The 26,422-nt window shown below is 38.6% G+C and overlaps 1 long non-coding RNA gene and 1 pseudogene across 1 annotated transcript in view; one reads left to right on the top strand and one right to left on the bottom strand.

Annotated features, from left to right (window-relative positions):
- Positions 1-25,900, top strand: part of LOC139439217 (uncharacterized) — a 70,933-nt gene extending 45,033 nt beyond the window's left edge. Inside the window, exon 3 of the long non-coding RNA XR_011649000.1 lies at positions 25,818-25,900. This is a non-coding gene — a long non-coding RNA (uncharacterized lncRNA). The remainder of the gene's footprint in view (positions 1-25,817) is intronic.
- LOC105747518 (large ribosomal subunit protein uL6-like) lies at positions 9,271-9,915 on the bottom strand (annotated as a pseudogene).
- Positions 25,901-26,422: the final 522 nt, after the last annotated feature.

Genomic DNA, 26,422 nt, shown 5'->3' with positions numbered 1-26,422 from the left:
TATGTTTTTCATCACTGTTAGATCTGTTGTTTTGTCTGTACAGTGATGTTTGCTTCCATTTATTTACCCAGTATCTTATTTTTTTCAAATTCTTTTCAAAGAAGCCTTAGTTTACAGAAAAGTCACTTACAGAATATAGGTGATTCCCATATACCCAATGTCCTCTCCTTTTCCCCTTTCCCCTATTAATAACATTTTACATGTGGATGGTAAATTTATTACAATTGATGTACAAATATTGAAACATTGCCACTAACCATGGTCAATGATTTATATCATGGTTTACATTTTGGACTGTACACTTTTATAGATTTTGATGAAATTTGATGTGGTCTGTATCCATCCTTGCAGGATCATGTAGAACAATTCCATCACGTGGAAAATGTCCTGTGTTCCATTTATTCTACTCCTCCCTCCCTACATTAAATATCTTAATGTGTTAATGCTGAAATTCAGTACCTGAACTGTCTGTTCCTTAAGTTTGTATCCAGTTAGTGATATGACAGAGATTTCCTTGAGTGCCAAAAGCTAACAAAAACAAACTAACACAAAAAATACTTTATATACTCTTTTAAAATTTGCTCTGTGTTGGCTGGTCCCTGTTCCAGAGATTAGCTCTCCTACCAAGAAGACCAGCCTGAGGCAAAAGCACAGGGTCCTCTCTGGTCTTTTCTGAATATGCATCTAGTCCTGGCCTTAAACCATATCCTTAGGAACTCCCTTGTTTACAGGGCTCTGAATGCCCTCTCTTCTCCCTGTGAAATAGACTTTCCTTCCCTCCAGGGTCCTTTATTGTATGTCTTAAAGCTAGTAACCCTTTGCCCCAGGCTGCTTTGATTTGCTTGTTTCTTATACTGATTTAGCTGTGTGCAAGCTGCTTCTGCATGCAGGGCAAGTTCTGGGATGGCGAGCCAGAGACAAGTGTGCTGGTTCAGTCAGGCCTTCAGACCGCCACAAAAAAGTTCATCACAAAAATACTTGTACTCCAGTATGTGCATAGTGATTGCTCTGCTCCCTGTAGAATAGGGCCAGGGACCCATGCTGAGAGTTCAGACTCTCTGTCTACATTGAGTTGGGGAAGGATTGGAAAGGAAACAAAAGGGCACCACAAGCTTTTCCTATAATTTTGAAGTTGCATTTTCTTTATTTTGCACTTGTCCAGTTACTGTGACCCTTTACCTGTTTTTCAGAGCTCTGAGGGAGATGTTTCTGCCAGTGTTTGCTAGTTGTTTAAAGATTATGTGGGGGAACCGATCCCTAAAGTGTCTCTTATTTCGGTCTTGGTCAACGGGAAGTCCACTACAGTTTGATATGACTTGCAGCTTAGATTAAAATTAATTTTATCATGTGTTTCACATTGTTGGAGTTTGTGTTTTGATTTAAGCCTAGTTTTCTCATCCTTTTCAGAGTACGACTTGGTCGGTTGGAAGAGATTGGCCTATCCCACCTTTAAGACTAATTTTTTTTTAAAAGATTTATTTATTTCTCTCCCCTTCCCTGCCCCCGCCCCAAGTTGTCTGCTCTCTGAGTCCATTCACCATGTGTTCTTCTATGTCTGCTTGTATTCTTGTCAGCAGCACCAGTAATTTGTGTCTGTTTTCGTTGTGTCATCTTGCTGTGTCACCTCTCCGTGTTTGCGGTGCCACTCCTGGGCAGGCTGCACATTTTTCATGTGGGGCAACTCTCCATAGGGAGTGCATTCCTTGTGAGTGGGGCTCCCCTATGTGGGGGACACCCCTGTGTGGCACGGCACTCCTTGTGCACATTAGCACTGTGTGTGGGCCAGCTTACCACATGGGTCAGGAGGCCCTGGGTTTGAACCCTGAACCTCCCATGTGGTAGGCAGATGCTCTATCAGTTGAGCCAAATCTGTTCCCTCTAATACTAATTTTTGAAGAGACAGTCTTAAATTTGCTCAGATAGTAGAGCACATGTGTTATGGTATAATTCTTAGAATGCTATGGAATATTGATGTACGTAATTCTAAAATATGAGCTAAAATATGTATTACCAGAAAATAAATATGAAAAATAAAATCAGGTGAGAAGTACATGTTTCATCCAGTGCTTTTCTGTTCATCCTCAGTCCCCAGCCCTAAATAGTTCCTGACTCCCAAAACTACCAATCTGTCATTGTCTTTTCCTGGGGTTTTGGAATCACTAGTTTGATTATCTAATGTTGCTGGTGATAGTCATTAATCATCATTAAGTAGCTAAATTTTATCTGCTCTTTGCCCTGGGGCAGTCTATATGGAGTTGCTTACTTGAAAAGCACCAATTTTGTAAGTCAGTTTCTCATTTCAGAGCCTCTGTCCTTGTGACTTCTAAATTGAAGTTCATAGCAGATACCATTGCTGGCATCTCTACACACCGTACCAGGACAGAGTTCTTTGATTGTATGTTACACTCAGTTGCTCTGAAGGACAACTGTCTTTCTCTTCAAGATGCTTCCCTCTAAGTCCCCATGTGAAATTTGTACCTCCCATTTTAAAAAACACCTTCCCAAACTGTGCCATCTGTCAATTTATTGCATCTCAGTGGCAACCTATCAAGTTTGCCTGTGATCTTGGAACTGGTCCCTGTAAACATCTTTCCATTGCCAACTGGAGCAACATAAGGCTTTGACAATAAATGGCACTGAAAGGACACTTCAAGGTCCTAGCAAGAAGAAGAGGCTTTTCTTGCTAGTTGCATATGCTATTTCCTTGCATGACGTTGCCTGTAGATTGACATGTGGGAGATCTAGTGGCTTTCACCGCAGAAGCCATTGCAAACCAATCTCAGCCCTCTTTTCCCCTCTGGGGAGTGTCTTGGCCACCATGTGAGCCACTTCTTTGAACCACATCTGGCACGTACCTTCTAGCAAGTTTCTATGCTGTTGGCAGACAGTGTGTTCCTGTGACAACCATACCCTCTCCAATAAGATATGAATATAGTCTGAGTTAAGGTGCAGGGCTCTTTTATATTCATAGTTCCTTCCCTGTCCACTGTTCCTGAGTCTCAGAGAAAGTAGTAGCTACTATCTGTATATTATTTCTGTGTTCCTTAGAGTTCTCTTTCATCCCTTTTCTCTTAATCTAACACTCTTTATGCTAAATTTTTCCTATTCAAATTACTGGTGTATCCAGAATGCAGCTATACCTCCTGAATTTGGTGTAAATTTATCTAACTGCTTTCAAATGTTATGGTGAGAGACAAACATTTTATGTAATTTTAGTGGATTTACAGTCACAAAATATTTGAGATGAATTTATGGCAGGAAATCTTAAAGTGAGGAAATTATGTGATTAAATTAAATTATTATGTTAATTGGGATGAGACTACCATTATCTCACTCCAGCAGCCCAATACCTCTTATAACTCTGGTATTTTGTAAGAGCAGATTTAGGAATTACCTAAAACAAATGAATGCAATAGACTTTATGAGGTCATAAAAATAAGTATTTTTGTTAGGGAATAGGTAATGTCTATTGTCTTCTTGTCTAAAGTCCTCTAACCTTACTATTTTATTTGTCAATTTTATTTTCCCAGTTTCTACCATACAAGAGTAAAACATCATCATTATTAAATATCTACTGTGTGTAGGCCATTGGCTAGAGAACAGAAGGTATACAAAGGTAATACCTTGTTTCTCCCTGTAAGGGGCTTGTAAGGTAGTTACAGATAAATGGTTAAAGTGTAAGTAACTGATACTTTTAGAAATAATCATCTAATGAAGAAATATCTTCATTAGATGTGTTATTTTAATATGAATATTGAAAACATTACCCTTGTCATAATGAAAAATCATATTCTTTTTCTTTAATCTCCAAAAAAAGCACCTCAAACCATTTATTATCTTTTAAGACATTATGGCAGTTGAGGAAACTTTGAGAGTTTATTAACTTTTTAAGTTAAGCCAATGCTATTATTCATATCAACTTTGGAATACACTAGTTTTCGCCTAATTAGTCATTATGTTAATTGCCTATAATTTTAATGGTATCTACAACAATCACTGAACTTTAATAGTAAAAATGACAGTTATTCTCTTACGTTATAAGGTAAGAGGAATGTGGAGATTTTTCTCAGCCTAGAAATCAGCCCAGGAGTCAGCCCAGGAATCTGCCTAGAGGTCTCCTGGTCTGAAGGGCAGGGAATGAGTGCTGCCATCATGAGCAGCAGATGAATTGGTGAGCGCTTCTGTTCCACTACAGGCTCTCCAACAACAATGGCATTGGCTGTTTTCTTCCTGAATTTACCTAAGTGCAAATGCACTTTACTTACTTCAGTTTTCTTCTAAAAATCAATCTATTCTGAATATTAATTTAGATTCTTCCTGTTAATATGGATCCAATAGTAAGATTTGGGAAATAGTGATGGGTTCTATTATTACCATACGAAGGGAACAAGCCCCTGGAAGGCAGAGATGATGTTTTATTCATGTAGGTATTTAATAATGATAGATGGAGTCAGACACAATAGCAAAGTTTTAAGTCTTGGTGACTGGGAAGGGAAGGCAATTTTTCTCCTGATAGTGAGGGATGGATTACAATTCATCTTGCCCCAAATATATTAACTTCATGCAACATATATAATGTCTTTCCCAAGAGAGTAACCTGGGAGTAAAAGTTCTCTCTTCTTCTCAAGTCTAATTTCCCCTCATTTCCTGTTTATCCTGTTCAATCTTATCTCACAGTGACCTCTTGAAACTTTTCTTTTCCCAACCCCTTTCTTACACTGCAGCACCAACAGGATAAATTCTAAACTTTGCAGCATTATCAAGGCAATTTATCATCTGAACTTTGCCTCCTTTTCTGGCTTCATTTGCAGCTACACCTCATTTGCAGTCATGAAAATAAATCTCTCAGATTTCCTACTGCAGGGAGCATATTTGAATGATGGCCCCTAGATGCTGTCCTTCTGGAGTCACTCTTGTGTTTACACTGAGGCCATGCTTCCTGGAGGCTTTTCCTAGCCTGTGTCCGAGTATGACAGGGATTCTAATGCTGTCCGTTCTTATTAGACATGGGGTTCCTTTAGCAGATGACTTTCACTTGAGGACTCCTCTGGATTGTCCCTGGCTGAGACTTTCTTAGGGCTGCACTGCACCTGTGACCCTTCCTGTATAATCCTTACTTCCCCTTTGCCTGCATCATAGTCTCTCCTTGCATTCTCTGACTCCTACCCTTTATCCTTCATTGCCATTTTCCTTAGTAAATCTCTTGTGGATCTAATCTCATATTTGAAATTTTTTTCCTGGAGGATTCAAAATAACAAAGGTGGTTCCAGAAAGGATATGAAGAAACAGGTGGGAAGATTGGGTTTGGGAACTGGCTCAATCACTGCCTGCATGCCAAGAGGATGCCTTCCTGAGTGGTACATGAGCCATTGGTAGCCCCTGGCACAAGGTGACAATCCAATTGCTAAAGGTTCTACCTTTGGTAATCTGGGAAAACATCCCAGTGGAGGGGAATAACTTTCAGATGCAATGATTCATACATTTGAAAGAAATGGGGGCAGGGAGAGTGCTTCCAAGGACAGCAGAATTTGTTGCTTACTGTTAAATTGTACTGCTGTCCTGAGGAAGGATACTGAGAAATTGGGGGCCACTAATGATTAAAGGCTAAGTGGGAGAGTCCCAGGGCTTCTTTGGTACTTTACAAAGAAGACCTAATCTCCTGCAGATAAAGAGCTGACCTAGCTGAACAGCAAATTGAGTTAAAATAGTAGGAGTCCCAGAGCTCTAGAGACATTTAAATACTCAGCCAAAGAAGATCTGTTATGCTAAGAGCAGGGCCTTGTTTGGTATAACATGGGGCCCTGAAAAACGAGGATAGAGACATCTGGATGGATGCCCCAGAGGACGATGGTTCTGTAGGCCCTCCTGAACTCTCAGATTTTTTTCAGACAGTCTATCCTTCCCTAGTAAGAATCTCTTCCCTTGTGCTAGAAGCCCTGGCAGATATCTCTTTCTCAGGAGGCAGTAGATGCCCCCTCGGGAGCTACTCCCACTTCCTCCACTGGCTGCCTGACTGATAATGGTGTTACATCCTAGCATAACTCAGCCAGAGACATGCGAGGCCTGAAAAGGGAAAAAATAAATTAGGCTCCAAAGTTGCTGCAAAAACTAGCTGGCCTGTGCCAGCAGAAACCAGCCGAGTAGTCCCATGATTAGATTTTCGGAGTGCTTGATTAAGGAGGTCAGAATATAAGATCATACACAGAATTTATTCATTGATTTGAGGGCACTTTCTTGAGATATGGAAGTTAACACCCTGGCAAGGATTCCAAAAGATGAGAAACACTCTCTCTAAGGTGGCTTTTAGAGATCTGGAGAAAACAATGTTCAAAACGAAGCAAAGTGGAAACACCTGAGTTGCCTTTTTAGCTAGTAGAGGAAGGGATAAAAAGGCCCAGGCAAATGGTATGCTGGAGTGGATATGCTATCTGAGGCAGAAGACATGAGAGCACTCAGAGGACATATATCACAACCATCAGGAACACTGGTGAGAGGGGCACCAGCAGCATTATAAAGTTTAGCGGTAACTCTCCTTTGTAGGTCACAGTTGACTAAAGGACAGATAAGTGGTCACAGAGCTGGGCTTGTTTATAGACTTGGAATAAATATTATCCCTCCCCACGAGGTAACAGGGATCACGTGGCAATGCTTAAATGCTAAAACCCAAGAGACTGTAGTTGTCAATAGGCCAGCAAGGATAGATGGGCAGCTGAGGGGCTTGACCTGCAGAGTTATGGTTATGGATAATAAAACAGGGCATGCCTATCAATGAAATAGGTAAGTAACTTATGAGGGTGCTGTTTAACATCTACAACCAGAAAAAAGCAAGAATGGAGGCACAAGGAACTGATAGAAGCAACTATCCTAATAAATAAAACTCAGTTCATGAGTTTGAGCGACTAATTTTTGGAAGTGAAACATACTGGCTGAAGAGGTGGCTCTGTTCATAGTAGAAGAAACAGGTAATATTGTGCCAAGCATATACTGCAATGATTCCTCCAGTTCTTCCACAAAGGGACCTGTGACTATTTACTAAGTACTGTACATGGGGGAAAGGAGGATACCCAGTCATTCTGAGGACTATTGAACACAAAACTGTGTAGATATTGACACCAGGAAACTTTAAGTGTCAACATGGCAGCCACTTGTTTGGATGGGACCAGGTAATAAATTGTGTCTTGCTAAAACCCAGCTCACAGATCCCACTGGGTTTACACGCTAACCCTGTGGTGGTTTGCCCATTCCCTGTGTGCATAATTGGAATGGATATATTTAGCAGTTGGGGTACCCCCCACTTTGGGTCCTTGGCCTGTGGGGTAACAACTCGCATAGTGGGGAAGGCTAAACGGAAATTTGTGGAACTGCTACCCCACTCTGACCAAGATAGTTATAAAAAACAACATCTCATTCTGCGGTTGGGAGGAGATGGTAGAGATTACTGACATCATTCAGGGATAGTCATTCCTATCACATCCCCATTTAATTTGTCTGTCTGGGTCCTGCAGAAACTAAGTGGATCCTGAAATGTGACTGCAGACCACTACACGCTCAACTAAGTAGTACCTCAATTGCAGCTGCTGTACTGGACATGACGTTGCTAGAGCAGATTAATAAGGCTTCAGATATATGGTTTAGCCACTGCTGAATACTCTAGGGTAATATTCTTTGAGGAACTCTGTCAGCACTTGGTGGCAAATTGACTACATAGGACAGTTTATTCTCGGTATGAGATTGCCTTTTCTCCCTGCAGAATCTTGCTAACACCATTATCCAAATTCTTGTGGAATGTCTTATCCAAAGGTATGGAAACTCACACAACATAGCATCTGTTAGGGAACCCACTTAACAGCAAAGGCAGGGCTGGAGTGGGCCCATGACCATGAAATACACTGGTCATATCACATATCATCCAGAAGCAGCCAGCCTCAAGGAGTCCTGGAATGGCATTCATAGAAATAGCCGAAATACCATGTCAGAGGAAGTACTCTGCATACTCTGAAAAGAAGGGGTTCCATCCTATAGGATGCATTACTTACATTACATCAGAGACCTTTTTCTGTTTCTGTCTTAGTTTGCCAGGACTGCTATCACAAATGCCTCACACTAATCTCTGGACTGACAATATGATAGCCAGGCCCTGAGCCTCAACAGACTTCAGCTCCTACACTCTGATTTATTGGACTTACCCCACTCAGCTAACATGGAGTTGAAGAAGGTCAACCACCACACCATGGAGCCTAGAGTGCCTACAACTGAAAGCAGGAGGATTGCATCCAGTATCCATGTGGAATCTAAGCCCCGACTTGACATAGATGTGCAATGGACACAACCAATCCAATGTCCACAGAGAAAATGTGGCATTGGTGTGGGAAGGGTGGCCATGGTGGCTGCTGGGTGCGGGGAATGGGAGGAAGAGATGAGATGGGGAGGCGTTTTCAGGACTTGGAGTTGTCCTGGGGGGTGCTTCACGGACAACTATGGGACATTGTAGATCCCCCCAGGCCCACTGGATGGAACGTGGGAGAGTGTGGGCTATGATGCGGACCGTTGACTATGGGGTGCGGCGATGCCCAGAGATGTACTTGCCAGGTGCAGTGGATGTGTCATGATGATGGGAGAGGGTGTTGCTGTGGGGGGGGGGGGGGGGGCGGTGGGGTTGAGTGAGACTTCATATTTTTTGAATGTAATATTTTTTAAAAAAATGAATAAAAAATTAAAAAAAAATGCCTCACACTGGATGGCTTAAACATCAGGAATTTATCGGCTCACAGGTTTGGAAGATATAAGACCTAAATCAAGGTGTTGGCAAGACCATGCTTTCTCCAAAGTCTAGAGCATTCTGGTGATGGTTTTCTGGCAATCCTCTGTCACATGATTGTCTGTCTTTTTCTGGCTCCTCTTCTAGTTCCTACCTTCACATTCAATTTCTTGTACTTATAAGAAGTCCAGCCATTTTGGATTAAGATCCACCTTAATTCAGTTTGACCTCATCCAAATATGCTCTTTGAAGGTCTTATTTACAAATGATTTCACAACCACAGGACCAGGAGTTAGGACTTGAACATGTCTTTTTGGGGGACATGATTCAATCTACTACAGATGCTGTGGCCTCAGTAGGAAGAATACATGGGTCCTGAAACAAGGGGTGGAAGGGAATTTTGTGCTCCCCATTTCCACAAATCTGGGTTCTGTAGGGTTGGAGGCTCTGGTCTCCAAAATGTGTGCACTCTTCCAGGGCGACACTGGAAGGGTCTTTTTTTTCAAGTGAAAGATGAATTTTATTGCATCTTTAACATATCACAAATAGGTCTGGCATCTTGTTGTTCCCACTGCTGCACAACTCTTAGATTTTATTCATCAGCCTGCTGAACTGTTCCTTTTTCAGAGACATGATACCATCCAAAATTTTTTTTATATCCTTGTGTTAAACTGTTGTGGCTTGTTGAATCAAAGCAGCTGAATTTGATAAAAGTTCAATATCGTTTCCTTCAAGAGTTAACTCATCTTTCTGGGCTTGAGATAATGAACAAGCAACACCAGCCCTCATCCAAACCCTGTGAATATGTTTTCCACCCAAGAAATTTTGGATTTCAACCAGAAACCCATTCTCCTGAGTAACAACATTGATGGGGAAATGAGCATACACAGACCTCATATTGTAACAGAAGCCCAGTGAAACACCCTTAATAATGTTCTGTATGTGACTACAGGTAGTGCAAACTGTAGCCAGTTCCTTTCTATTTCCCCACCATTTGTCAATCCAAGTAGAATGAGTAGAATGAGTTCTATATTGATATGATTGAAGTCCCTCTGCAGTGTTCCTCTGGGGCCCTTTATAATAACTGTGCATCCCATCAGCATGATGTCAACATTTTTTGGAATGTCGGCAGTCTGGTTGCTGAGAGTGGTATTCATTCTTGTGGTAGCTGCGGTTGGAAGGGTCTTAATGAACTACGATATATGGCTACCACTAGAACACTTTGAACTCTTAGTTCCTGGGACCAGCAGGCAAGAAAAGGAGTCACTGTCATGACATGGGTAATAATCTTGATTAGCAGGAGGAGGTAGGTCTGTTTTTACACAATAGGCAAAGAGAAATATATTTGGACCCCAGATTCTGCTCCATGGTAATTGTGAATGGAGACATAGAGTAACACTGGCCTGAAAAGAGTATGGTTGCTAAGGGCTCAAGACTCCTCAGAACGAAGGTTTGGGTAAGTGATCAAGATTTGCTGAGGTGATAGCTGAGGGAAGGGGGATTTAAAATGGATAGTCGAGGAAGGAGAGGATGAGTACCAGTTGTGGACCTGAGAAGAACTGCAGTGATAGTTATTCCCCCTAACCTCCCTTGTCTAAGTTTCCCTTCAGGGGAAACTCAAAGACTTCCTATTGGCCAGGCTTAGACTTTCTTAGAGCTGCATTCTGAGACCCTTCCTACCCAATCCTCCTTCCACCCCCCTCTCCTTCATAGGGGTCAGGCATGCACTGTGATCTGAAGACTCTCCCCACCTTCTCTGGCTCTCTCTCCTTTATCTTCACCAGTTTTCCCTGGTGACTCTTTTGCATGCCTAATCAATTCTATCTTACTGTCTACTTCTCTAGGGACATAAACTAGCACATCCATTTGTAGGTACTCCCTTATCTGTCCCCTAGGATCCAGGCATACAAAAATTAATTACATTTTCCTGACTCTGTCATGATCTCGCTCTTCTTGGGTCTTTGAACAAGTGGTTCCCTCTCCTGGAAATATCCTGTTACTTCATTTCCATCTGGCAAATTCTTAATCATTTTTCAAGCTACAACTTCAATTCTTTAATCATATATAAGTATTTTTACCATTTCTTTATAAGCAAAGAGACTTTATGTTGCATTTCTTAATGTCCTTCAGGAATTATCGCACAATGGTAAACACATAATAAGTACTTCACAAATTCTTGTTTTATGGATTCTACTAAAGGTGACACTGTAGAAATAAATTGTGTATTTTAATTTTTAGTAAGATCATTATTTGTATTTATCAGAAGACTATCTCCCAAGGGAAAATCAACTTAACTTTCCTTGTCTGTTTGAGAACTATGGAGAACTTTCAAGAGTAAGAGTAACACTTACATGGTGTTTACTGAGTGTAATGGGTCATTTCATGTGTCAGCTTGGCTAGGTTATGGTGCCCACTTGTTTAGTCAAACACTGGCCTGCTTGTTAACTGTGAGGGTATTTAATGGACAGGATTTGCCTCTATAAGCAGTTGATTGCACTTAGAACCATTTGATTGTATCTATAATCAGCAAAGGAGATTGCCCTCAGCAATGCAGGGAATCTCCTCATCCAATAAATTGAAGTTTTAAAGCCAGAAAAGAGGATTTCAACAAAGGCATTGACTCTTGTTAGAATTTACAGCCAGCCAGATTCCCTGCAGAATTCAGATTTAGGACTTCAAGGTCACCTTTATTGGAATTTCCTACTTGCAGTCTATCCTGCAGAATCTGGACTTGTCGACCCCCACAGTTTTGTAAGACAAAGCCTTATAATCTCTCTCCATCTCTCTGTCTCTCTCTGTTCTCTCTCTCTCATATATATATATATAAGGGGTTCTTAACAAGAGGTCCGTGAGCTTGAATTGAAATTAAAAAAAACATTCTCGTGGGGACGTTTTGGTGCAGGTATGATATATTTATTAAATAATACACAGTATAGTGTGGACTTAGTAAGGGGTCTGTGGTTTTCTCCTGACTGGCAAAGGGGTCTGTGGAACAAAAAAGGTTAAAAACCCTTGCATTATTTATATATGTATAAATATGTGTATACATATTGGTTCTGTATCTCTGGACAACACTGGCTAATATACCTATAAGCATACTGTTAAATATTTTCCTTACAACATAATTTTCAGTGACTGGCATGGCATACCATAATTAGGCTATCCTCTATTTAAGTTGAGTATTTATTTTTTTTCTATGCTCTCCTATTATAGACAATGACATAATAAGCACCCTTTAAAATTTTTTACTTACATTTTTATTATTATTGCTATAGCTTTCTTGGGCTTTCATGCCATCACACTCTTGATTTTCCTGTTACCACTTTGACTGTTCCTTCTTTCCTCTCCTGGCTGCTCTTCAACTGCCTGAAGAGGAGTTACTATTCCTTAAATCTCTCTCCTAGGTCTGCTTCTCAACTCATTCTATATGTTTCCTAGGCAATCACATCCACCCCATGTCTTCAATTACCATCTTTTCTAAATCAATTGTTTTGGCCAACCATGGATGTCATGTTACCTAGAAAATAATATGGCTAACTTAACTAAGGGGGATTTATGCACAGGATATCCTGGTTCACAGAATTTGGTCAAAGTATTGGGATTGGAACCAGTTAGAAAACAGACACATTTTGAATCTAAGAGCAGAAACCACTATAATTATCTTATAGCAGGAACTCTACTCCATTTCAGTCTCTGTTCAAGATTCACATTCCAGTAAACAGCAGTTGATTAGCCAATCTTGGGTCACACACATCTTTCTTAACCAGTGGAGGCAGGGTTCTTGATTACAGTGTTAGTGGACTTTGACTATTGAAGAAGTAAGTTCTCAAAGGGAAAAACTGGAATGCTATAAGAAATGGCAAATAGATGCTGGGCAACCAAAAGCAAAAGCAACAAAACAAAACAAAATGAAAACAAACAAGAGCAGATATCCATTGCCTTTTCTTTGAAAAATTCTATTTTCCCAAAAGTGAAGTAATCATTTTCCCTTACAAACCTTTCCCTCTATTGGGGTTTTGTATTTTAATAAAATGCATCACTATCCACCCAGAAACTCAAGCCAAAAATCTGGAAGTTTTTTTTTTTTTTTGAGGTACCAGGGCCAGAGATTAAACCCAGGAACCTCTGGTGTGGGAAGCTAGCACTCAACCACTGATCCACATTGGCTCCCCTTAGTTGGTTTCATCATTTTGTTTGTTTGTTGTTGTTGTTGTTGTTTGTTTTTAGGAGGCACTGGAAACTGGGAACTTCCATGTGGGAAACAGGTCATTCAACCGCTTGAACCACATCTGCTCCCTGGAAGTTCTTGACTTCTGTCTTTATTACTCTCTAGTTCCTAATTGATCATCAGTTCTATTACTCTCCCCTCCCCCACCCATATTGGCTCCATCGTCTGCTTTTGATGGTTGTTTGCACTTGTTTTTTTGCTCATTATCTGCACATTCTGTGTTTTGTTTTGTTTTTTCTTTAGGTGACACTGGGAACTAAACTTGGGACCTCCCATGTGGGAGGCGGGCACTCAACTGCTTGAGCCATATCTGCTCCCTGCTTCTTTTTTGTTTTCGTTTTTGTTGTAGTTTGTTGTCTGCTCATTGTTTTTTGACTCATTGCCTGCTCTTTGTTTTTGCTTGTTGTCTGTTCATTGTCTGCTAACTGTTTGTTTGGCTTTAGGAGGAACTGGGAACCCAACCTGGGACCTCCCACGTGGAAGACAGGTGCTCAACTGTTTGAGCCACATCCACTTTCCCAGTTCTATTACTCTTATCATATGAATCTATATCAATCCATCCATATCAATCCATCCTCACTGCCACCACCCTACATAGGCCAAGTCATCACCATCTCTTGCCTTAATAACTGAACATCTCCCAAACTGGCATATACTGCCATCTTACAACCCCACTGCAGTTAGAGTAATTAAAAAAAAATGAAATTACAATCATGTCAGATCTCACCCAGATATGTTGTTTTAATTTATACTTGTTTTCATTTATATTCACTATCAATGTGTTGTTTAATTTCCTAAACTCTTGCCATAACAGTGTATTATTAAAAAGAAAAAAACTTCACAAATTAGATTGGCAAAAACTACGATCAAGTTTTTAAAAAGGGATTTCTCTGATTCTTAGTGAGATTGATTTTTTTCTCATATGTTTGTTGACCATTTGATGTCTCACCTATTCATGTCCTTTGTCTAGTTTTTTGTTGAGGTATTCATGTTTTTATTGATTTCCAATATATTTTTTCTCTTTTGAGACTATTCATATTTTTTGCAAATATTTTCCCATGTTTTTTACTTTCAGTGCTATTTTTTTCTGGGCTAGAGGAAGTTCTTATATTAATAAAAACATTAAGAATTAAATCTGTCAATATTTTGATTACATTCTATGGCTTTGACATTCTATTTTAATATCATGCTAAGAAAGGCCTACCTACCCACAAGATTATGAAAATTATTATGATTTTAAAATTATTTTATGGTATCAATTTTAACATTTAAATTCTGACCCGAGTGCATGTGTGTGTGTATGTGATTTGAGGTAGGGATCTCAATTTTTAAAAAGAAATAGATTCCGAGTTGCCTTAATACAACTTATTAAATAATTCACTATTTTTCCATATTTTAAATATACTGTCATCACTATTATATACCAAGCTGTTATATATTATTGATCTGTTTCTGGATAATTACTTTAAAAATATTATTCAACCAGAGTATTCACTGTATTTCTCAGATTTGTCTATGGATGATCTTTGGATATTTTTAAAAATCATATTTCTTCTTAAAGATGAAGATAATTCTTTAATGAAGATATTCATAGGAATTTATCACAGGCAGTTTTAAAACAAATGAACACAATACTGTAAGTGATGACAGAATGGTGGTAGTAGGTATATAAATTGATTATTATTAAAAGCTTAGTACCCATAAACACTAACTTCTTAAATAACAACCTCATTTTAAAAAATCCAAAAAATAGATGTGTGCTTAAGAAATAAGAGTGGTTATGTGAAGAAGTTCTAAGCAAGTGAAAACTAAATAAGAGTTATTCAGAGAGTAAAAGTTTAGATCGTTTAAGACTTGCTTCTATTGATTCCTTTTCTCCCTGAGGATGAACTTACTTTCCTGTTTCTTTGCATGTCTATTAATTTTTGGTTGAAAATTGGACATTGTAGATAATTTGTTATCATGACTCTGGATTCTGCTTCATTCAAAGGCTTATTGGTTTTTGTTCTAGTAGATACTTACCTTGCCTGATTTCAGAATTCTAACCTTGTCTCACCTGCGTTATGCAACAGCTGATATTTCTATTCTGTTTTTAGTCTCCCTTTTGCTGCTTCTTTAGACTGGCCCCTGGCATTTCTTCTGTACTTATAAAGTCTGGTTCCTCCCTTCCTCTTCAACTTTATAAGACAAAAAGCAGATTATTCATTCCACAAATATTTATTTATTGAAAGCCTGTTGTGTGCCAGGCACTTGGGACACGTTAATGAAAAAACAAAACAAAATAAAACAACAAAACTCCTGTCTTTGTGAATCTCAAGTTCTAACTTAGGGAGATAGACAATAAACAACAACAACAAAATGTGCAAATTCATATATAGTGTGTAAGAAGTTAAGTGCAGTGGAATAAAATCATGCAGGGTAAGAAGCATCTGGAATGTGTATGGGAAGTGAGTTGCCATTTTAAATAATATTAATATCAACCATTTGCTCCAAACCCTACAATGGTGCCACAAAGTTTAATATTAGACCACAAGAGTCCACATGATCGGGTCCAATATCCTCTCTGACCTCATCTTGTACTACTCTGCTCTTCCCTCTCTCCATCTGGCCACACTGGCCAACTTGCTGTTTCTAGAATGGTCCAGGCATGTTCCTACCTCTGCCTGGAATACTCTCCCCCCACTTTTTCCTAGCCGGATCTCTTATCATCTTAAATCTATTCCGTTTCTCAGTGAGCTGTCCCCAGTCTACTTAAAATTGCTTTTTCGGGAAGCAGATGTGGCTCAACTGACAGAGCATCTACCTACCGTATGGGAGGTCCAAGGTTCAAACCCAGGGCCTCCTGACGTGTGTGGTAAGCTGGCCCATGCACAGTGCTGCTGTGCACAAGGAGTGCCGTGCTGCGTAGGGGAGCCCCACACGCAAGGAGTGTGCCCCGCCAAGAGAGCCGCCCCACGTGAAGAAAGCGCAGCCTGCTGAGGAGTGGCCCCCCCACACAGATAGCTGATGCAGCAAGATGACACAACAAAAAAAGAGATGCAGTTTCCCAGTGCCACCAGGTAATAGAAGCAGATGCAGAAGAACACACAATGAATGGACACACAGAGAACAGACAATGGGGGAAAAGGAAGAGAAATAAAACAAATCTTAAAAAAAAAATAGCTTTTTCATCCCCTATACTCTTTCTCCTATTTTCTCCTATCTCTCTTATCTGATTTCTTCTCCACTGCATGTATATGTAATGTACTGTATAATGTACATATTTGTTTAGTGTCTGTCTCTCCTCTCTGGAATGTGAAATCCATGAGGGTAGAGCTCTACTGTGCTTGGAACTGAGTAGGTCTCAATAAATATTTGTTGAAAGACTGATGAACAAGAAAGAGTCTGAGCCTGGATCAAAGTGGAAAACCTAAAAGGGGTTACCAAATGGGAGCAGGCTTTGTGCTCTTTGAGTCTTACTGGATAAAATTACCTTACTTAGTCTTAAATTCACAGGTACTTGATCGCTTCCTGAAGCTTGGAGAAATTCTTATTACCATGTAATAATGGTAAATAACCTGGGCAACTTTGATAATGATGATGTATACTCATTTTTTTAAAGAAGATTTATTTATTTATTTCTCTTCCCCCCCACCCGGGTTGTCTGTTTTCTGTGTCTATTTGCTGCATCTTCTTCTTTGTCCGCTTTTGTTGTTGTCAGCGGCACGGGAATCTGTGTTTCTTTTTGTTGTGTCATCTTGTTGTGTCAGCTCTCTGTGTGTGTGGCGCCATTCTTAGGCAGGCTGCACTTTCTTTCATGCTGGGCGGCTCTCCTTATGGGGAACACTCCTTGCGGGTGGGGCTCCCCTACTCGGGGGACACCCCTGCGTGGCATAGCACTCCTTGCCTACATCAGCACTGCACATGGGCCAGCTCCACACAGGTCAAGGAGGCCCGGGGTTTGAACCGCGGACCTCACATGTGGTAGATGGACCCCTAACCACTGGGCCAAGTCCGCTTCCCTTTCCTCATTTTAACTTGCTGCATCTCAGGGGTCAGTTTATTGTGATTTGCTGAAAGATCATGTTATATATTTAAAAATCTAGGATGATATTTTTTCTGACCTGGTAACCATAGAAATGAGATTGTACCAGTTGCTATTTTCTCCCTCAAGGAGGTGATTAACATTGGAATTATGTTTATACCTGCACATGCTGTTTTACTACTTTTCCATTAACCATGAAATTTTAGTTCTAAAATTCATCAGAGCAGAAAGAAATTCACACACTGTAGAATCTCAGTTGCAGTTGCTGTTTTCTGCCCTAAATGTAGGATTAATAACGTTGAAATTATGTTGATTATTATTCATGTTTACCTGCATATGTTTTTACATTTTTCCACTAGCCATGAAATATTGGTTTTGAAACTCATCACAATAGAGAGAAGGAAGGTAAGTTCACACACTGCAGTATCTCAGTTGTAATCAGTAAAGCTTGTTACAAACTATGATTTCTAAATGTTGGGAACAGATGCTCTATGCTAATTCTTATTCCTGTTATTTGCTGTGGAGAAGATCAGGTTGTTATGCAGAACATGTAGGTCAACATTTTGGCATGAAATAGAATGGCTTGTTCTATCATGAACATCATAAAGGCTTATGCAAGACACAGGCTGGCATGATTTTATGTTGTACTTACAAAGTTCCCTTTTAGTATATATTAAAATTCCACCATTCCTGTTGACCAGTATTTTAAATATCATTATATATGATTTGTAGCCAACATTTTAATAATTTCCTAGACTTAAAACTTAGCTGGTCTGTCCTATAAATTAGGAGCTTAAAGATGTTGCTTAGGAACTATTTCTAACCCTCATAATTGCTGCTTTATTCAGTGGTTTCCTCATGATTTTGTTTCTTTAGCTGTGGCACCTTGGATTTTCTAGGTAAATACTTTTAATTCAAGTCTTTAAATTCTCTGATTACTGGTTATTAATATCAATACATCATTTGGTATTCCATCCTTTCTATAATAACACATTAGTGTTAAGTTTAATGTATTCCCTGTATTGCTTTCATTCAAATGGCTCTTTTAATTAGTTCATTTGACTATAGACTTCTTTACATTTCCCATTACTATTCGGTCTGGGTAGGCTAATTTTAAAAAGTAAATTTGCATCTTAGCTCTTATAACTAATATATCTGAGCACAAGAGCAGATATGAAAGTGGAATCACTGAACTTTATTGAGTTAAGGCATTATTTATAGGGATATTCAAGTTGGTCCTGAACATTAATAGCCTACAAAAATAGGCTATGTGGTCAGACTTGCTAAAGCTGTTAGAGTGTTTGGGACTCTCGGTATATTGTAAACTAAAAAGATTTGCATCCAGGGAAGACTTAGCAACACTGCTGTATTGTGTTGCTAATGGTTCTCCCACCTGGAAAGAGCTTTCTAATAGAAAACCTTGATGTTTGTGAAAGATAGCATTCCTACCTCATTCCTTCAACAAAAACTCACTAAGCACCCACTATATGCTAGATCTAGTAACTGATAATACAAGAATTAAAGTCTTAGCTGTCAAGGAGCTAATAGGTGAAGACACAACAAAGGCACAGACAAAGACATAATTCTGATAGTGAAATATGTTATTAAAAATACTAAATAATGGTACATAGAATGACTGGGGCTACTTTTGATGGAACGCCAGGGAAGTCTCCTGAGAAAATGACATTAAAGCTGAGATTTAAAAAAATAAGTGAAACAAAGGGTGAAAATTGAAGAGAGAAGTGCTGGGGTTTGGATTAAGGGAATGGAGGGAGATAGGCAATGCCCACATCATGGGGGGACTTGCTAGCCATGGTAAGAACTTTTCTTTTATTCTTACTAAAAACTATTGGGGAGGTTAAAGCAGCGGAGAGATAGTTTTAAAAATATCACTCTGTCTTGGATGGGGAGAATGGAGAAGAGGGTAGTGTGGATAACTTGGAAAGTCATTTTTCTGTATCACCAGAGAAAATAAGACAGTGGCAAGGGCAAGAACAAAGGACCTTTTATATAACATTTTATGCAAGCTAAGTATCTTTTAAAAATAAATTTAAAAAGTATCACAAAAAAAAACACAAAAAAAACAAGGGACCTGATAACCTCTTATATTGAAAATCTGGAAGTATTGACTCAACTAGCACTTGTTGCTACTTGGGAGAATATTACACCCATTACACATATATTCTTATATACATAGGTACATATTATATTTGATGAGTGTCTGGAACTCTTATTAATATGATTCTTTTTGATGCTTTCTCTTACTCTTCTGGTCTCTTGTCTTTCCTGTCCTTCTTGAGGTATCTTATTCCCATGTCTCTCATCTCAATTAGATATCTTTTCCTTTGGAATGTTGTTAAGAATTTCTCCCTTTAAATCTTCTGTCAAAGGTCTGTTATGCAGATAAAAATAAAAGGGAAAATGAGAACTAAAATGTAATGCCTAAAGTCAAACAATCAACCAGGTAAAATTATCACCGATGTATTGCTGCTTCTTTACTGTTAAGGAGGCAGGACCCACCCTTTGTAGTCTGAAGCATCCAGGGAAAAATTTCAGTATGATTTTTATTCAGAGGCAGTAGCATTAAATGGATATTTTAAAGAAAGTCTTAAGGAGAAAAGAGGGAGAGGCAATGTTATGACAGTCACATACATTTTTTTTTGTAGGAGGTAGTAAAAGGATAAGCAATTAAACTAGTTACATCTTCAATAAATGGATGACCTGAGAGGCAGCAGTGGATATCTATAACAAGTATTTTCAGCACCATTATGGGCTCCAATAATTCTAGGAAAATGAATCATGGTTCCTGCTATATTCACTATCCTTGTACCATTCTACCTATGTCCCTCACCTCCATACTCCCAGCATATGCAAAAATATGAGCCAACAGTCATATTTTATATCATATGATCCTGCCGCCTTGGCTACAGGTATTCGATTAGAAGCCCTTCACCTAATGGCAGTCAATGCATAGATCTGTGATTTCTGACATATGTAGTTTAGCATGAAATAGCAATCTGGGCCTCTCATAATATTACTCACTTAAATGAATTGAGAAAAGAGACAATCAGGCAGAAGCTCTTGAGATAGAGTTGGAGTGTTGTACAAAACTTTAGATTAGTTCTGGGAGAAGTCAGGGAACTATGAGTTATAAACAGAAGAGTGGAGAAAAGTTTCTAAAACACACAGAGAAAAAACTGAACTAGTTGTGGTAGATTAATAGATCACTCAATTCTTTGACACTTGTCCTGTTAAAGGTTGGGTCTATACCCATTCCCTTTTTTTTTTTTAAGATTTATTTTATTTATTTATTTCTCTCCCCTTCCCCCACCACACCATTGTCTGCTCTCTTGTGTCCATTTGCTGTGTATTCTTCTGTGTCCACTTGCATTCCCAATGGCACTGGGAATCTCTGTCTTTCTGTTGCATTGTCTTGCTGCGTCAGCTCTCCGTGTGTACGGTGCTACTCCTGGGCAGGCTGCACTTTTTTTTTTCATGCAGGGCAGCTCCCCTTCCAGGACACACTCCTTGCACATGGGGCTCCCCTATGCAAGAACATCCCTGCGTGGCATGGCACTCCTTGCATATGGCAGTACTGCACATGGGTCAGCTCACTACATGGGCCAGGAGGCCCTGGGTTTGAACCCTGGACCTCCTATATGGTAGGCGGATGCTCTATTAGTTGAGCCAAATCTGCTCAACTAATAGAATTAGTTGACCAATAGAATACAGTGCTTGACCAATAGAATACAGTGGGTATGATCCTGTGCCCTTTCTAGGTCTCATGAGACTATTAACTTCTCTTTTAATACTTGTTCTAGTAACCAAGGTACCATGCTATGTCACCAAGCAGGCGCATGGAAGGGCCCATGTGGAGAATTGAAATCCCTGACTGACAGTCCCAGCCAACAGCCAGCACCAATTGGCCAGCCACGAGTAAGCCATCTTGGAAGTGAATCCTTCAGCTTCAGTTTAGCTCCTCCACTGATCTCTGTACAAATTGCAGATTCTTGAACAAAATAAATGATTATTCTTGGAGTTGTTTTAAGCCTCTAAATTTTGGCATGATATGTTACATAGCAGTGGATAAACAGTAATGAGAAGAGATTAGAGTATGCACAGGTGAGAAATAGACACACTGTGACAGAGACAATGAGTCCTTGGAAAGAAGGAAAGATGAGGTCTTTCCTAGAACTAATTTTGTATCCAGTTCTTGTGAAGTGGGCTGTACCATGATTCGAGTTTACAGATTTCTATTATATTTCTATTTTGTTTATTATCCCATATGTACCCTTAAAATAAATCAGAATGAATCTTTTTTTCTTATTTCTGGGAAAAGGCAACTCAACCCAGTTTCTTCCTCCTCTTTCTTTTAGTTGTGGAATGGTTTCAGTGGCCTGGAATTAGCAGTAAGCCAGAGTTTCCCCAAATGTGAGGCCTGAATTACTGTGCTAAAATGCCAAGCCCAAGGTCACTCAAGAAATGAGGTCAGGGATGCTTTGAACTGGATTAAGGTACTATTTAAAATGAACAACTTGGTTGACTTACATGTTTCTTTACTTAATTACAATGACTTTGAAAAGAGTTGGCTCATTTTAAACAAACATGTTGCCAGTGAACCTTCATTTGATTTGTAGAACAGGCACCATGGTATCCCGTAAACATATTCAATTAGTGGTATCTTTAGAAATTTTTAATCTAGGAAATTTATATTTGTATGTTCAGTCATTTGTTTGCTATGCATCCTTTTTTAAAAGAATTGTTTACATTTGACCAGTTTTGGTACACTTATAAGAATTAGAACAGTATTTCTAAAGTTTAATTTATTTTCACTTTCTAGAAATAAAATGGCAGTTGCAAAACATTCAATGGTGCTGAAAATGTAGTGAATTCCTATAAGTGCAGATATTCCAGAGCTTTATAACTATAAGAATATGTTCATACATTAATTTATTTTCAGATCATTTACCATTTAAAGATACAATACACTTTATTTGTCTCTGACTTACATTAATCTTGATTTTTATGTGATTTCTCTAAGAGTTACAGTCTAACAGAACCACTGATTTTAACCGTTAGTGCTAATCTCCTATTCTATCCAGTCTTTCATCAATAATAAAATTTGCTACCTCCCTTTTGCCTATCTCTCTACAATGACAGACTCTTCAAAGGGGGAAATGATCTGAAAATTGAGAATAACTCAGGCATTAAGACAGATAATTGTCACAGTAGACACTCCATTAACATTTGAATTGAAATATAGTGAAAGATTATATTCATGTGAAGAGTATGTCACATGTGTTTCTGTACATTACTTATACTATAAGAGCCTGAGGCAACAGTTCTTAACCCCAGCTGTATATTAGCATAACTTAGAAAGCTTGTAAATACCTTATGTGTTCAGGTCTCAAACCATGAAATCAGAAAATCTGGGGAAGGGATTCCAGTAAAGATATTTATTGAAGTTCTCCAGATGATTCTAAAGGGCATCGGGAGAAGCAAACAACTGGACAGGAGAATAGAAACTGTATTAGTACACTTCACACATTTTGCACAAAGCCAACTACTCTCTGAAAGCTCATTAAACATTAAGGAGGATTCTAGTGGACTGTCTTTTAGTGACAGATGAGGCCTCAATTAGGTAGCTAGCTACTCTCTTCAATAGTGCTTTCAGTTTTCAAGTTCACACAGATAAGATGAACAGTATCCATGGCAACAGCAGATGTGATTCATCTGTTCCCTGTCTTTCAGTTCCTTTGGGATATTCTGTCCCCAAGATGACATTTGGGGCAGATCATATACTCTTGCCATCTGGCATAGCTGGTGATTTGAGAGCTTCTTCATCTACACCTTTTTAACATTATAGTCCCAAGTCCATTCCTAATGCATGATGTCAGTTCACATATATCGTAAAAATATATCACAATATTTACATGGTTATCATAAAATGTATTGATTGACCATTTCCTTAAACATTTATTGAATATTTACTGCATAGATAATACTTAGAGCATGGCTATAAGGGCCTTGTTGATACTAGTCCTCAAGGATTTTTTATTCTTTAGGGTGAAGTTCATACCTAGGGTATGAACACATTTTCCTTTTTTAGAAAATAGCTTCATTAATACAATTCATTGTACCATACAACTCATTTAAAGTGTACAACTCAGGGCTTTTAGTATATTCACATAATTGTGCATCTATCATCACAATTAATTTTAGAACTTTTTTTTACGCCCCAAAGAAACCTTACCTCTCTTAACCATTATTTCCCCAAACCCTTCCCCCATTCCTTCTAATCCTAGAAAACTACCAATCTATTTCCATTTATATAAGATTTGCCTATTCTGCACATTTCATGCAAATGGAATCCTACAATATGTAGTCCTTTGTGACTGGCTTCTTCCACTTAGTATAATGTTTTTAAGGTTGATACTGATATATACTGACATATATAAGGTTGATACTGATATATTTTAAGGCATGTTTCATAATATTCTCTTTTATGGATATTCCACATTTTACTATCCATTCTTCAGTTGATGGACATTTGGGTTGTTTCCAGTTTTGAGCTATTATGAATAATGCTGCTATGAACATTTGTGCACAAGACTTTGCATGGACCTGTGGTTCTTGTCTCTTGGGTATATAATTAGAAGTAGCATTGTTGTATTATATGGTAATTTCATATTTAACATTTTGAGAAACTGTCAAAATTTTTGAAGTGGCTTCTCTATTTTACATTCCTACTAGCAATGCATGAGGGTTCCAATTTATCTATATCCATGCTACCTCTTATTATTTGTACTTTTCATTATAGCCATCTTAGTAGTTGTGAAGTAGTATCTCATTGTGTGTACTCTATTTCATACAAGCAAATCTATTTTATGATTTAGGTTCTGAAGCTTGTATACAATACTTAGAGCTGCTGCTGCTGCTGCCACTGCTAACTAAACTATATTGAGTGCTTACTATGAGCCGAGTACTGTACTAACCACTTCATATCCTTTCATCCTTCCATAAACCCTATGAGGGAAGTGCTGCTACTAACCTCACTGTATATGTGAGGAAAATGAGGCTTATAAAATTCACGTAGTGTGTCCAAATTACACAGTTATTACACAATTTAAACCTAGGTCTCCTGATTCTCATACCTTGCCTTTAACCACCACAAACCTCTCGAATATTTTTTGGGAGATTTTTCTTTCTGCTGTCCTCTGAGGTATACTGTTAATGGGACTATTGCCCTGCTCTACCTTATAAAGGAGAATTTTCCATTATTTGCAATGGTTCATTTAATACCAGCTGAAATTCTGTGGGAAATTGTGTTCTAATGTGTTAAATGCGGAGTGAAGAATACCTTTTCATTAAAATTAAGTGTGCATCGGCTTCTTACTATTTAAATTAGAGAGGGTGATACTTCTGACTAAAGATTTTTAAAGTGCCTTGAGATCCTCAAGTGAAAAGTACTCCAAGTAGAGCTGTTGCTATGCTACCTTAAATAATTGAGCCAATTGACTTTAATCCCTATGATCAACGTAAAAGTGCTAATATAATTTCTTTACTCTTCTCACTTAATTGTATGGGTCACACTAAGAGCATAAAAGCAATGTTATCAAGAGACCTGAAAATCACTTAGAATGGGAATTGGGACCTTCCCCTTCACATGAACTGATAGATGGTCTGGGTCCCATAAGTGATTCTTCAGTACAGTACTGTCTTATTTTTCATGTCCTCGATCCACTTACAATTTACGTAAATTATTTAGTTAAATAGTAATCATTCATTCAAAAACTTTTTGAGTACCTCTAATTGACAGGTGTAATAACTAACACCTGTTCAGAACATTATAGTTTATAAAGCAAAGTCACATGTATCTCTATCCTGACCTCTCCTCCTTGGAGGAGAGTATTAATTCTTTCACCCATCTGCCCCTACTGTATTTGTCCGTGTTCTTACTCCTTTTCAAACGTTAATTTTCCTTCTATATAGTGAAAGTACTGATGAGCTGAAAATTCAGCTCCCTTCAGAGCAACTTAATGGCTGCTGGTTTCTGAAGTGTATGGTTTCCACACAGATCTCTCTTGGACTCCCCATTTCAGTCACTGAGATGAAGTTTTACCATCTGTAATTCTTTAGTTGAATAAATATTATATTTGTTGTCATTCCCTTCAGAAAGTGTTGATTATTGGATCAGAGTGTCAGACTTGTGGTACATAATTTGTGGGAAAATATTGCAAGACAGAAAGAAAAATTTTATTAAGCTTTCTCTTGGCATTTAAGTGAAGTATTAAGCATAGAGGACCATTGCAATTGGGACGACCATATTATCAAGGTGTGTAAGAATATTTGGAAAAGGAATTCAAATCTGACCAGCCAATATGTGCCTAGCCTAGACCCTACAATCACAAAATCACAGTAACTGGAAATGTCTATGACATGTAAGAGGCCTCTTTCTAGACTGGTCTTCCTCTCCTCTTTAAAAAGGAAAATAGGGGAAGTGGGTGTAGCTCCGTGACTGAGTACCTGCTTCCCATTTGTGAGTTACTGGGTTCAATCCTGGGTACCTCCTTAAAAAAAAACAAAAACAAAAACGAAAAGCAATATTGCATTCACCTTTTTCTACAGACCTCACTAAAGATTACTTTGAAAAAGTAGCTTATTAACTTTTTTTTTTAGGTAATGGGGACTGAGGAGTGAACCTGAGACCTTGTACGTGGGAAGCGCTCAACCACTGAGCCACTTTGGCTTCCCTGAGTTGGTTTTTTCATTTGTTTCACTTGTTGTTTTGCTTTTTGTTTTTTCAGGAAGCACTGAGAACTGAACCCGGGACCTCCCATGTGGGAGGTGGGCATTCAACTGCTTGAGTCGCACCCAGTCCCCACCCAGGTAACTTTTGAAACATTTCTGACTTGCTAGGCTGCAAACTGTACAGTCGTAAGGCATGAGCTCATTCTGACTGTTGATTCAGAAAGGTTCCAGTTAGTTCTGCACTCTAGCAATAAAGTATGACTTTGTTTTTATTCATCATCTGTGCATATACCCTCCTCGCAACATTGTGAGTTAAGGCAGGTTTGGATATTTATGTGTCCTAGCCAAAGACTGTCATAATACCATTGATCTTTTAGCTGTTAATATATTTTTATTTAATTTTAAAAATTAGAGTACTGGTTTATAGAAAAAAATGTAAAAATATACCTTTCCCCCATTATTGACACTTTGTATTACTGAGGTACTTTTGTTACAATTGGTGAAAGAATATTATAATTGTACTTTTAATTATAGTCCATAGTTTACATTAGGGTATATTTTTTCTCTATATGCCACCATATTATTAACACCTTGCATTGGTGTGGTCCATTTGTTATAATTCATGAAAGAACATTTTTATAACTATTATTAACTATATCCC

The sequence above is a fragment of the Dasypus novemcinctus genome, chromosome 1 (assembly GCF_030445035.2).
Source record: "Dasypus novemcinctus isolate mDasNov1 chromosome 1, mDasNov1.1.hap2, whole genome shotgun sequence".
Classification (NCBI taxonomy): Eukaryota; Metazoa; Chordata; class Mammalia; order Cingulata; family Dasypodidae; genus Dasypus; species Dasypus novemcinctus.
Note: the sequence above shows the minus strand (reverse complement) of the source record. Positions and strands in the feature narration are given on the sequence as shown.